General features: G+C 35.0%; 1 protein-coding gene across 6 annotated transcripts in view; it reads right to left on the bottom strand.

Annotated features, from left to right (window-relative positions):
* LRFN5 (leucine rich repeat and fibronectin type III domain containing 5) overlaps positions 1-12203 on the bottom strand; it is a 312634-nt gene that overhangs the window by 189244 nt on the left and 111187 nt on the right. Inside the window, exons 2-3 of one of the 6 annotated variants that reach the window (XM_030930916.1) lie at positions 10693-10709; positions 10173-10274 (exon numbers count right to left, since the gene is read on the bottom strand). The exons of the other annotated variants lie outside the window; for them this stretch is intronic. The gene's annotated coding sequence lies outside the window, so the exon portion shown is untranslated. The remainder of the gene's footprint in view (positions 1-10172; positions 10275-10692; positions 10710-12203) is intronic. 6 annotated transcript variants of the gene reach the window in all.

Raw genomic sequence — 12203 nt, forward strand, 5'->3', positions numbered from 1 at the left:
GTGGAGATGGGCTCTGGTCATGTTGCCCAGGATGGTCTCAAACTCCTTAGCTCAAGCAATCCACCCAGTTTGGCCTCCCAAAGTGCTGGGATTATGGAATGAGCCACTGTGTCCAGCCTGCTCCTATTATTGGTTTCTAGTTTCCTGCCATTTTAATTGTAAAAGATGGTACTCAATATAATTTCATTCTTTTTAAATTTGTTAAGAATTGACTTGTAGACTAACATGTAATCTATAGAAGAGAATGTTCTGTGCATACTTGAGAAGAATATGTATTTCACTGCTGTTAGATGAAATGTTCTGTAAATACCTGTTAGATTCATTTGTTCTAAACAGTAGTTGAGAAAATTTCCCTTGCCTGGGGAAGAAGTTGGAAACACAGATTTATAAAGCTCAGTGAACATATAACAGTTTGAATACAAATCAAACTACATTAAGACACATCATAAATAAATTGCTAAAACTTAAAGGGAAAATATTGAAAGCTATCAGGGATTCCATCATGTAATGATGAGCAATCTGGACTCTGAAAGCTATCAGAGGAAAGCTACTTAATGTGTAAAATGGGATCTTGAAAAGACTGTCACTGGATTTTTCAGCAGAAAGCTTGCAGGCCAGAAGAGAATTGAATGATATATTCCCAAAAAATGAAAAAAAAAAAAAAACAAAAACAAAAAAAAAAACGACTTCTGATGGAGAATTCTATACCCAGAATCCTGTCATTTAAAAATAAAGGGGTTAGATCCCATTTGTCAATTTTTGCTTTTGTTGCAATTGGTTTTGGTGTTTTAGTCATGAAGTCTTTGCCCAAGCCTGTGTCCTGAATGGTATTGCCTAGGTTTTCTTCTAGAGAAATAGGTTTCATGGTTTAAGGTCTTGTGTTTAAGTCTTTAATCTATCTTGACTTAGTTTTTGCATAAGTTATAAGGAAGGGGTCCAGTTTTAGTTTTCTGCATATGGCTAGCCAGTTTTCCCAATGCCACTTATTAAATAGGGAATCATTTCCCCATTGCTCACTTTTGTCAGGCTTGTCAAAGGTCAAATGGTTGCAGATGTGTGGTGTCATTTCTGACGCCTGTTTTGTTCCATTGGTCTATATATCTGTTGGTACCAGTGCCATGCTATTTTGGTTACTATAGCCTTGTAGTATAGTTTGAAGTCAGGTAGCATGATGCCTCCAGCTTTGTTATTTTTATTAAGGATTGTCTTGGCTATACAGGTTCTTTTTTGGCTCCATGTGAAATTTAAAGTTTTTTCTAATTCCATGAAGAATGTCAATGGTAGTTTGATGGGAATAGCATTGAATCTATAAATTACTTTGGGTGGTATGAACATTTTCGTGAAATTGATTCTTTCTATTCGTGAGCATGAACGTTTTTTTTCATTTGTTTGAGTCCTCTATTATTTTGTTGGGCAGTAGTTTGTAGTTCTCCTTGAAGAGGTCCTTCTCATCCATTTTAAGTTGGATTCCTAGGTACTTTATTCTCTTTGTAGCAATTGTGAATGGGAATTCATGATTTGGCTCTCTGTTTGTCTATTATTGGTGCATATAAATGCTTGTGATTTTTGCACATTGATTTTGTATCCTGAGACTTTGCTGAAGTTGCTTATCAGCTTAAGGACTTTTGGGGCTGAGATGTTGGGGTTTTCTAAATATACAATCATGTCATCTGCAAACAAAAATAATTTGATTTCCTCTCTCCTATTTGAATACACTTTATTTCTTTCTTTTGCCTTATTGTCCTGGCCAGAACTTCCAATACTATGTTGAACAGGAGTGGAGAGAGAGAGCATCCTTGTCTTGTGCTGGTTTTCAAAGGGAATGTTTCCAGCTTTTGCCCATTCATTATGACATTAGCTGTGAGTTTGTCAAAAATAGCTCTTACTATTTTAAGATATGTTTCATCAATACCTATTTTATTTAGTGTATTTAGCATAAAGGGGTGATAAATTTTATCAAAGACCTTTTCAGCATCTATTGAGATAATCATGTGTTTTTTGCCATTGGTTCTGTTTATGTAACGTATCACATTTATTGATTTGCATATATTGAACCAACCTCGCATGCCAGGGATAAAGCCAACTTGATCGTGGTGGATAAGCTTTTTAATGTGCTGCTGGATTCAGTTTCTCAGTATTTTATTGAGAATTTTTGCATCAATGTTCATCAGTGATATTGGCGTGAAATTTTCTTTCTTTGTTGTGTCTCTGCCAGGTTTTGGTATCAGGATGATGCTGGCCCCATAAAATGAGTTAGGGAGGATTCCCTTTTTTTCTATTGTTTGGAATCGTTTCAGAAGGAATGGTACCAGCTCCTCTTTGTATCTCTGGTAGAATTTGGCTGTGAATCTGTCTGGTCCTGGGCTTTTTTGGATTGGTAGGTTTTAATTACTGCCTCAATTTCAGAAGTTGTTGTTGATCTATTCAGGGATCTGACTTCTTCCTTGTTTAATCTTGGAAGGGTGTATGTGTTCAGGAATTTATCCATGTCTTCTAGATTTTCTAGTTTATTTGCATAGTGGTGTTCATAGTATTCTCTGATGGTAGTTTGCATTTCTGCTGGATAAGTGGTGATGTCTCCTTTATCATTTTTATTGTGTTATTTCATTCCTCTCTCTTTCCTGCTTTATTAGTCTGGCTAGCAGTCTATGAAGAGCTTCTGAACATCAAAAGAAACTATCATCCAAGTGAACAGGCAACCTATAGAATAGGATAAAATTTTTGCAATCTATCCATCTAACAAAGGGCTAATATCCAGAATCTACAAGGAACTTAATCAAATTTACAAGAAAAAAAATCAAAAAGTGGGCAAAGTATGTGAACAGACACTTCTCAAAAGAAGATATTTATGAAGTCAACAAATTTATTAAAAAAGCTCATCATCACTGGTCATTAGAGAAATGCAAATCAAAACCACAATGAGATACCATCTCACGCCATTTAGAATGGTGATCTTTAAAAAGTCAGGAAACAATGGATGCTGGAGAGGTTGTGGAGAAATAGTAATGCTATTACACTGCTGGTGGGAGTTTAAATTAGTTCAACCATCATGGAAGACAGTGTGACAATTCTTCAAGGATCTAGAACTAGAAATACCATTTGACTCAGCAATCCCATTGCTGGGTGTATACCCAAAGGATTATAAATCATTCTACTATAAAGACACATGCACAGTTATGTTTACTGCAGCACTATTCACAATAGTAAAGACTTGGAAACAACCCAAATGCCCATCAATGATAGACTGGATAAAGAAAATGTGGCACATATACACCATGGAAACCTATGTAGCCAGAAAAAAGAATGAATTCATGTCCTTTTCAGGGACTTGGATGAAGCTGGAAACCATCATTCTCAGCAAACTAACATAGGAACAGAAATCCAAACACGACATGCTCTCACTCATAAATGGGAGTTAAACAATGAGAAAACATGGACACAGGCAGGGGAACATCACAAGCTGGGGCCTGTCAGGGGGTGGAGGACAAGGTGAGGGATACCATTAGGAGAAATACCTAATGTTGATGACGGGTTGATAGGTGCAGCATATCACCATCACACTTGTATTCCTATGTAATAAACCTGCACCTTCTGTATATGTATCCCAGAATGTAAAGTATAATAAAAAAAATTAATAAAATAAAAATAAAGGAGTGTGGCCAGGTGCAGTGTCCTATGCCTACAATCCCAGCACTTGGGGGGCTGATGCAGAAGGACTGCTTGAACCCAGGAGTTTACGACCAGCCTGAGCAACATAGGGGACCCTTCCACTGCTAAAAGTAAAAATGAAGATTAGCTGGGTATGATTGTGCACACCTGTGGTCCCAGCTACTCAGCAGGCTGAGGCAGGGGGACTGCTTGAGCCCAGGAGTTTGAGGCTTCAGTGAGCCATGATTGTGCCACCGCATTACTGCCTGGGTAAAAGACTGAGACACTGTATTGAAAAATATATAAAAATAAAAATAAAGGTAAATGGGTGGTAAAAACTTTTTCAGACAAAACCCAAAGAATTTACTTGTATAAGAAATGTTAGAGTTTTTCAAGCAAAAGGAAAACATTGCAATGTAGTGACATAAAAACATGTAAAAATATAAAACTCATTAATAAAAAGAAGTGGAGTAAAACTCAGAACATTTTATACTGTAATGATGTTGAGAAAATAAATATTTACAATGATGGTTTAAAGGGAGAACTATTAAAAACTACAGTTACGAAAATGTGCTAAGTAACACAAACTATAAACGATAAACATGTGTTATCAAAAACACTTTTTAAATTGTCAGGGGAAGTGAAGCATTTTTTTGTAAGTGATCAAAGTTAAGTTATTATTAGCTTGAAATAATCTGTCAATATGTTTTATGTAAGCATTATTGTAACCATAAGCAAAACCCTTACTAGATACACAAAAGATAAACAGAAATAATTCCAAGCATACCACTACAGAAATTCGTCAAAATGCAGACAGCAAGAAAGCAAGAGAGAAACAAATGATCTACAAACTAACCAGAATATAATGAACAAATGGCATAAGTAAGTTCTTACCTATCACCAATTACTTTGAATGTAAATGAATTTAATTCCACAATTGAAAGACATGAAGAAGTTGAATGGATTAAAACAAAAAAAAAAAGACAACACTCCATTGTATACTGCCTATAAGAGGCTTAATTCAACTCTGCACACACAGAGACTGAAAAGGATAGAATGGAAAAAAGGTATTCCATGCAAATAGAAACAAAAGATAGCAGGGGTAGCTAAGTAGCTATAATTACATAAGATAAAGTGGACTTTAAGTTGAAAACTATAAAAAAGAAAATGATGTCATTATAAAACAATAAAAGGTCAATTCATCAATAAGTTATAGCAAATGTAAATATATACACACACATACACACACACACACACACATATATATATATATATATACATATATATATATATATATATATACACCCAGGCCAGGCATGGTGGCTCACGCCTGTAATCCTAGTAGTTTGGGAGGCTGAGGTGGCAGATCACCAGAGGTCAGGAGTCCAAGACAAGCCTAGCAACATGGTGAAACCCCATCTCTACTAAAAATATAAAATTGGTGTGCACCTGTAATCCCAGCTACTCAGAAGGCTGAGGCAGGAGAATTGCTCGAACCCAGGAGGCAGAGGTTGCAGTGAGCTGAGATCATGCCATTGCACCCCAGCCTGGGCAACAAGAGTGAAACTCCATCACACACTCACACACACACACACACACATACACACATATACTATATATATAATGTGTGTGTGTGTATATATATATACATACACATGAGCACATCAGAGGACCTGAATATATAAAGCAAATATTAATATAATTGAAGAAAGAGATCTGCAATACAACAATAAGAGAATACTTCAATACCCACTTTCAACGTTGGGCACTTTGTGTAGATAAAAAATCAATAAGGAACTATTGCCCATAAATCAATAATTTTTTTTCTATGTATTAATATATTTAATTGTGTAGGAAACAAAATTTAGAGTTACTAAAGTTACAATATTAGCTTTTAGAGTAATTGCTTTTTAATGTATTCATCACTAAATCATGGAGAAATCAAAAGGTGGAGTTACAAATATTATTTAAAGTAATATGACTTTTACAATTTCCCACATACTTACCATTACTGAGATCTTTATTTATTCTTTTTTTTATATCTATACTTTAAGTTCTAGGTACATGTGCACAACGTGCAGGTGTGTTACATATGTACACATGTGCCATGTTGGTGTGCTGCACCCATTAACTCGTCATTTACATTAAGTATATCTCCTAATGCTATCCCTCCCCTCACCCCCCACCCTATGACAGGCCCCAGTGTGTGATGTTCCCCTTCCTGTGTCCAAGTGTTCTCATTGTTCAGTTTCCACCTATGAGTGAGAACATGTGGTGTTTGGTTTTCTGTCCTTGCGATAGTTTGCTGAGAATGATGGTTTCCAGCTTTATCCATGTCCCTAAAATGACATGAACTCATCCTTTTTCATGGCTACATAGAATTCTATGTTGTATATGTACCACATTTTCTTAATCCAGTCTATCATTGATGGGCATTTGGGTAGGTTCCAAGTCTTTGTTATTGTGAATAGTGCCACAATAAACACACGTGTGCATGTGTCTTTATAGCAGCATGATTTATAATCCTTTGGGTATATACCCAGTAATGGAATGACTGGGTCAAACAGTATTTCTAGTTCTAGATCCTTGAGGAATCACCATACTGTCTTCCACAATGGTTGAACTAATTTACAGTCCCACCAGCAGTGTAAAAGTGTTCCTGTTTCTCCATATCCTCTCCAGCACCTGTTGTTTCCTGACTTTTTAATGATCGTCATTCTAACTGGTGTGAGATGGTATCTCATTGTGGTTTTGATTTGCATCTCTCTGATGGCGAGTGATGATGAGCATTTTTTTCATGTGTCTGTTTGCTGCATAAATGTCTTCTTTTGAGAAGTGTCTGTTCATATCCTCACCCACTTTTTGATGGGGTTGTTTGCTTTTTTCTTGTAAATTTGCTTAAGTTCTTTGTAGGTTCTGGATATTAGCCCTTTGTCAGATGGCTAAATTGCAAAAAATTTCTCCCATTCTGTAGGTTGTCTGTTCACTCTGATGGTAGTTTCTTTTGCTGTGCAGAAGCTCTTGAGTTTAATCAGATCCCATTTGTCAATTTTGGCTTTTGTTGCCATTAATTTTGGTGTTTTAGACATGAAGTCCTTGCCCATGCCTATGTCCTCAATGGATTGCCTAGGTTTTCTTCTAGAGTTTTTATGGTTTTAGATCTAACATTTAAGCCTTTAATCCATCTTGAATTAATTTTTGTATAAGGTGTAAGCAAAGGATCCAGTTTCAGCTTTCTACGTATGGCTAACAAGTTTTCCCAGTGCCATTTATTAAATAGGGAATCCTTTCCCCATTTCTTGTTTTTGTAAGGTTTGTCAAAGATCAGATGGTTGTAGATGTGTGGTATTATTTCTGAGGGCTCTGTTCTGTTCCCTTGGTCTGTATCTCTGTTTTGGTACCAGTACCATTCTGTTTTGGTTACTGTAGCCTTGTAGTATAGCTTGAAGTCGGTAGTGTGATGACTCCAGCTTTGTTCTTTTGGCTTAGGTTTGTCTTTGCAATGTGGCCTCCTTTTTTGGTTCCATATGAAGTTTAAAGTAGTGTTTTCCAATTCTGTGAAGAAAGTCATTGGTAGCTTGATGGGGATGGCATTGAATCTATAAATTACCTTGGGCAGTATGGCCATTTTCACGATATTGATTCCTCCTATCCATGAGCATGGAATGTTCTTCCATTTGTCTGTGTCCTTCTTTATTTTGTTGAGCAGTGGTTTGTAGTTCTCCTTGAAGAGGTCCTTCACATCCCTTATACATTGGATTCCTAGGTATTTTATTCTCTTTGAAGCAATTATAAATGGGAGTTCACTCATGATTTGGCTTTCTGTTCAGCTGTTATTGGTGTATAGGAATGTTTATGATTTTTGCACATTGATTTTGTATCCTGAGACTTTGCTGAAGTTGCTTATCAGCTTAAGGAGATTTGGGGCTGAGACGATGGGGTTTTCTAAATATACAATCATATCATCTGCAAATAGGGACAATTTGAAATTCCTGGACACATACACCCTCCCAAGATTAAACCAGGAAGAAGTTGTATCCTTGAATAGACCAATAACAGGCTCTGAAATTGAAGCAATAATTAATAGACTATCATCCAAAAAAAGTCCAGGACCAGACAGATTCACAGCCGAATTCTACCAGAGGTAAAAGGAGGAGATGGTACCATTCCTTCTGAAACTATTCTAATATGTAGAAAAAGAGGGAATCCTCCCTAACTCATTTTATGATGCCAGCATCATCCTGATACTAAAGCCTGGCAGAGAAACAAAAAAAGAGAATGTTAGACCAATATCCCTGATGACCATCGATGCAAAAATCCTCAATAAAATACTGGCAAACCGAATCCAGCAGCCATCAAAAAGCTTATCCACCATCATCAACTGGGCTTCATCCCTGGGATACAAGGCTGGTCCAACATACACAAATCAATAAACGTAATCCATCACATAAACAGAACCAAAGACAAAAAACACATGAATATCTCAATAGATGCAGAAAAGGCTTTTGACAAAATATAACAGCCCTTCATGCTAATAACTCTCAATAAATTAGGTACTGATGGGACATATCTCAAAATAATAAGAGCTATTTATGACAAACCCACAGCCAATATCATACTAAATGGACAAAAACTGGAAGCATTCCCTTTGAAAACTGGCACAAGACAGGGGTGCCCTCTCTCACCACTCCTATTCAACATAGTGTTGGAAGTTCTGGCCAGGACAATCAGGCAGGAGAAAGAAATAATGGGTATTCAAATTGGAAAAAAAAATCTTTATTTATTCTTACCGATTGAGAGCTACTATTTGATGTCTTCTTATTTCAATCTGCAGAACTCTCCTTAACACTTCTTTTAAGGCAGGTCTAGTGGTAATAACTACTTTCAGCTTTTGTTTATCTGGGATTCTTTTACTTTCTCTGTCATTTTTGGAGACCAGTTTTGTTAAATACAGGATTTTTGATTGATATATTTTTTAATCTTCTTTTAGCACTGAATATATCAACTCACCGCTTTGTGGTCTCCAAAGTTACTTATTAGTATCCTTTGCATATGATAAGCAGACTTCTCCCATTCTGCTTCCAAATTTGTCTTTAAACAGTTTAATTATATAATGTATTTAGGTGTGGTTATCTTTGATTTCATCCCATGTGGAGTTCTCTGAGATTCTTAGATGCTTATATTTTATGTCTTTCACCAAATCTGGAAAGCCTTCAGCCATTAATTCTTCAAACATTCTCTCTACTCCTTTGTAACTCTCTTTTTTAGGACTATAAAATGTGTATGTTGGTCTCCTTGATGACATACCAATGGTCCCTTAAGTTCTGTTTACTTCTCTTCAATCTGTTTTTTTTTTAACTTTCTTTTCCTAAGACTATAATTTTTATATTCTATCTTCAAGTTTGCTGATTCTTTCTCCAGCCTGAAGAAATCTTTCTATAAAACCCTCTAGTGATTTTTTTTTCTTTTCTTGTACTTTTTAGCTATACTTTTTGTTTCTCCTTAGGTTTTCTATAAATTTATTGATTTTCTACTTTGTTCACACATAATTGTGTTGACTTTTCAACGCATTCCTTTAATTCTTTTAGTATTTTAATACAGATATTTTAATTTTTTTGGCTAGTAGATCCACCATCGGCAATTGTTTCTGTTGGTTTATTTTTTTCTTTAAATGTCTCATCTTTTCTTGTTTCCTTGCATGCTTATACATTTTGCTGAAAACTATACATCTGAATCCAATGTTATAATAACCCTGGAATATTAGATCATCCCTTTCCTGCAGTGTTTGTTTTTGTTTTCATTTTTTATGTTTTGATTGTTGTAGGCTGTCTCTGTTGCAGAGTTGGCCTGAAATGTAAACTTAAGGTGTTTTCATGTCTTATTTAACCCTGTAACTTCTCCTTGGCAAGTGTGGTTACTTCTTAATTTACCTAATATATGTGTTTCTAAAAAAATATTTTAGTATCAATGTCTGGCTCCGAAAATGAGACAAAGGAAAAATAAAAGCGGGAACAAGGCACCAACCTCTTAAATCCCCTTGAAGTCACCTCAGCCAGAAGGAGAAGTACTTACAACAATGGGGGCTGGAGTAACAATAATGGCCACTGCCTCTTTATAATCATCAAAATTAGCAATCAATGATCAGAGCACAGATCCTGATATCTGAGAGTCATTTTTGCACATTCTGGCTTCCCCAAGTTGTGTGCATGCTTCCCTAGGAACACGTACACAGCTGGCTGCTCTGGAACTGGGTGCAAGGGATGGGTAGCTGAACTGGAAGATCAAAATTAACTACAGTTTACTGTCCAAACCTTCTTTCAGAAGTTTCAAGACTTCAATAGACTTCAGAGTTTCAGTGTAGTTATATCAGACATATTCTGAAAGTAAAATTGTTGTCTGGATGAGGAGACAGATTTCTGGTGCTTCCCACTATGCCATCATTGCAGAATCACCTGCTAAAATACATACTTTAAAAAATGACTTCAACTCTCTAATTATACTTGCAAATCTTCAAGCAAACTTGCCTTTTGGATATGTGAGGCATCTGCATGGCCAATTTGGAATATCCTTATTCCTCTTCTTTGCCTAGCTAACTCCTTCTTATCATGTAAATTTAGCTCAAATATCTGAAGGAGATAAGGAAGGGAAAACATTAAGAATGGATGACATGATCACATTTATATTTTTTCAAATATTTTTCTGGCTAATGATTGCCAAAATTGAAGCACAGAAATCAGTTAGGGGATGATTTCCATAGTGTAGGGTATAGATGACAATTTTAGAGTAGAATGGTGGAAGTGGCAAGAATGGAACTCCATACAAATCTGTCTGATGCAAGACTGCATAATAACTATACTAGAAAGAGGGACATTTTAAACTTTGATTTTATCATTTATTAGCTTTAGGATTATTAGAAAGTCACTTTACCTAAGCATCAATTATTTCATCTCATATATTTTACATGAAAATTAAATAAGATAGTATCAGTGAAGAGTTAGCACAAGAGACTGAATAACACAGAAGGTAGCCAATAACAGGACCTACCTTTGAAAATATCAAATCTGGTTAATTTTGTGACAAATTTAAAAAGAGAGAGAGACAGCATTTCAGATACTGTACGTGAAAAAAAATCCCCTAAATTCATATGATCTGAAAATATAATATAAATAGAAACCTAAATGATTTAGATAATTTCAGCCATGGGCAAAAGGAAAATAGAGTGACGGAGACCTACAGTTGGTGTGTGATGAGACTTTGGTCCTAGACTCAATTATCTCACACTGTTTTGTTGTTGTTGTCATTGTCCGTGGGGAAAATTAATTAACATTGTATCATTAAATATCTTAGATATTAAGAGTCTTGAAATATATAATTACAAAATTTCCTTTTGTTTATAAAAATGAACATCTAGATGCCAAAAGTCCATTTTGTATAGACCACTCCACTGGGTACTACCAATCAAATGAGCAGATGAGAATCTTTCATTCAATTAACATATACAGGCATAAATTAAGACATTACCAATGATCAGAGAAAGGAAAGCAACTTCAAATTCTCGATTTTTTTTAAAAACTATTATCTTTTGTTAACAAAACCATACCATTTTGGTGATTTTATTTTAATAAAATCATACAGATATATAGATATATATTCTATTAGACATATGTACAATGGCAAATTAAAGGATCGAAAAGAACCAAGGCTCTAAAACAGAAAAATGGTTATGTAAAATAGAAATGACTTGGACACTATATAGCCATTAAAAATGAACATTTTATAATATGTGTTAACATACAAAACTTGGCATTATCTATGCCTTTTTTGTAACCACTCTAAACATCAAGTTGACACTCAAACTACATTTCCCGTGAAAATCCTTTCTGGACTCGTAAGTATGGTTTGTAAATCACATTTTAGGCTCCCTGAAATATAAAACAATATGCATCTTCTTGCAAGTCCACTGTATTCTATATCTAGCAAAGTGCATTGCCACTAAAGTGTTTGAAATTTAGCAACATTGCATATTATCAAAGACTGGAAAAGAATAGAGACATGGTTGTTTTGTTCAATATTTACTGTAGTGGTGATAAATGATAAGGACTTTTATTTATTTTCAAATAGTACAGTTTTGTTAGTACTTCATATCATCTTTGTAATACAAGGTGAAAATTAGAAGACAGCCATTTAAAAGCAGTCTATTTTTGTCTATGGTTTTATTTGCATCTGTAATGAGATAATAAATAACTGATAATTTGTAATAAACATTTTCATCTTTATTTATGAACAGAAAAACAATTGCTATTTTAAAATACCAGAAACAGAATTTTGGACAAACATGTACAGACTATATACAGAACATTACTTCTCATGTTTTAAGTTGCAGTTTATATATGATTTGGTTTCCACAATTAAAATTTTTAATACTAATTCTTCCATTAAACTATCTCTTTAACTAAATTATTCTTCACCTAATTGACAACAAAGTGTTGCTTTCTTAAGTTTTCCCCTAATAATCATGTATATTTTAAAATATTTAAAACTCCAAAACCATTGCC

This window comes from Rhinopithecus roxellana, chromosome 5, assembly GCF_007565055.1.
Source record: "Rhinopithecus roxellana isolate Shanxi Qingling chromosome 5, ASM756505v1, whole genome shotgun sequence".
NCBI classification, from domain to species: Eukaryota; Metazoa; Chordata; class Mammalia; order Primates; family Cercopithecidae; genus Rhinopithecus; species Rhinopithecus roxellana.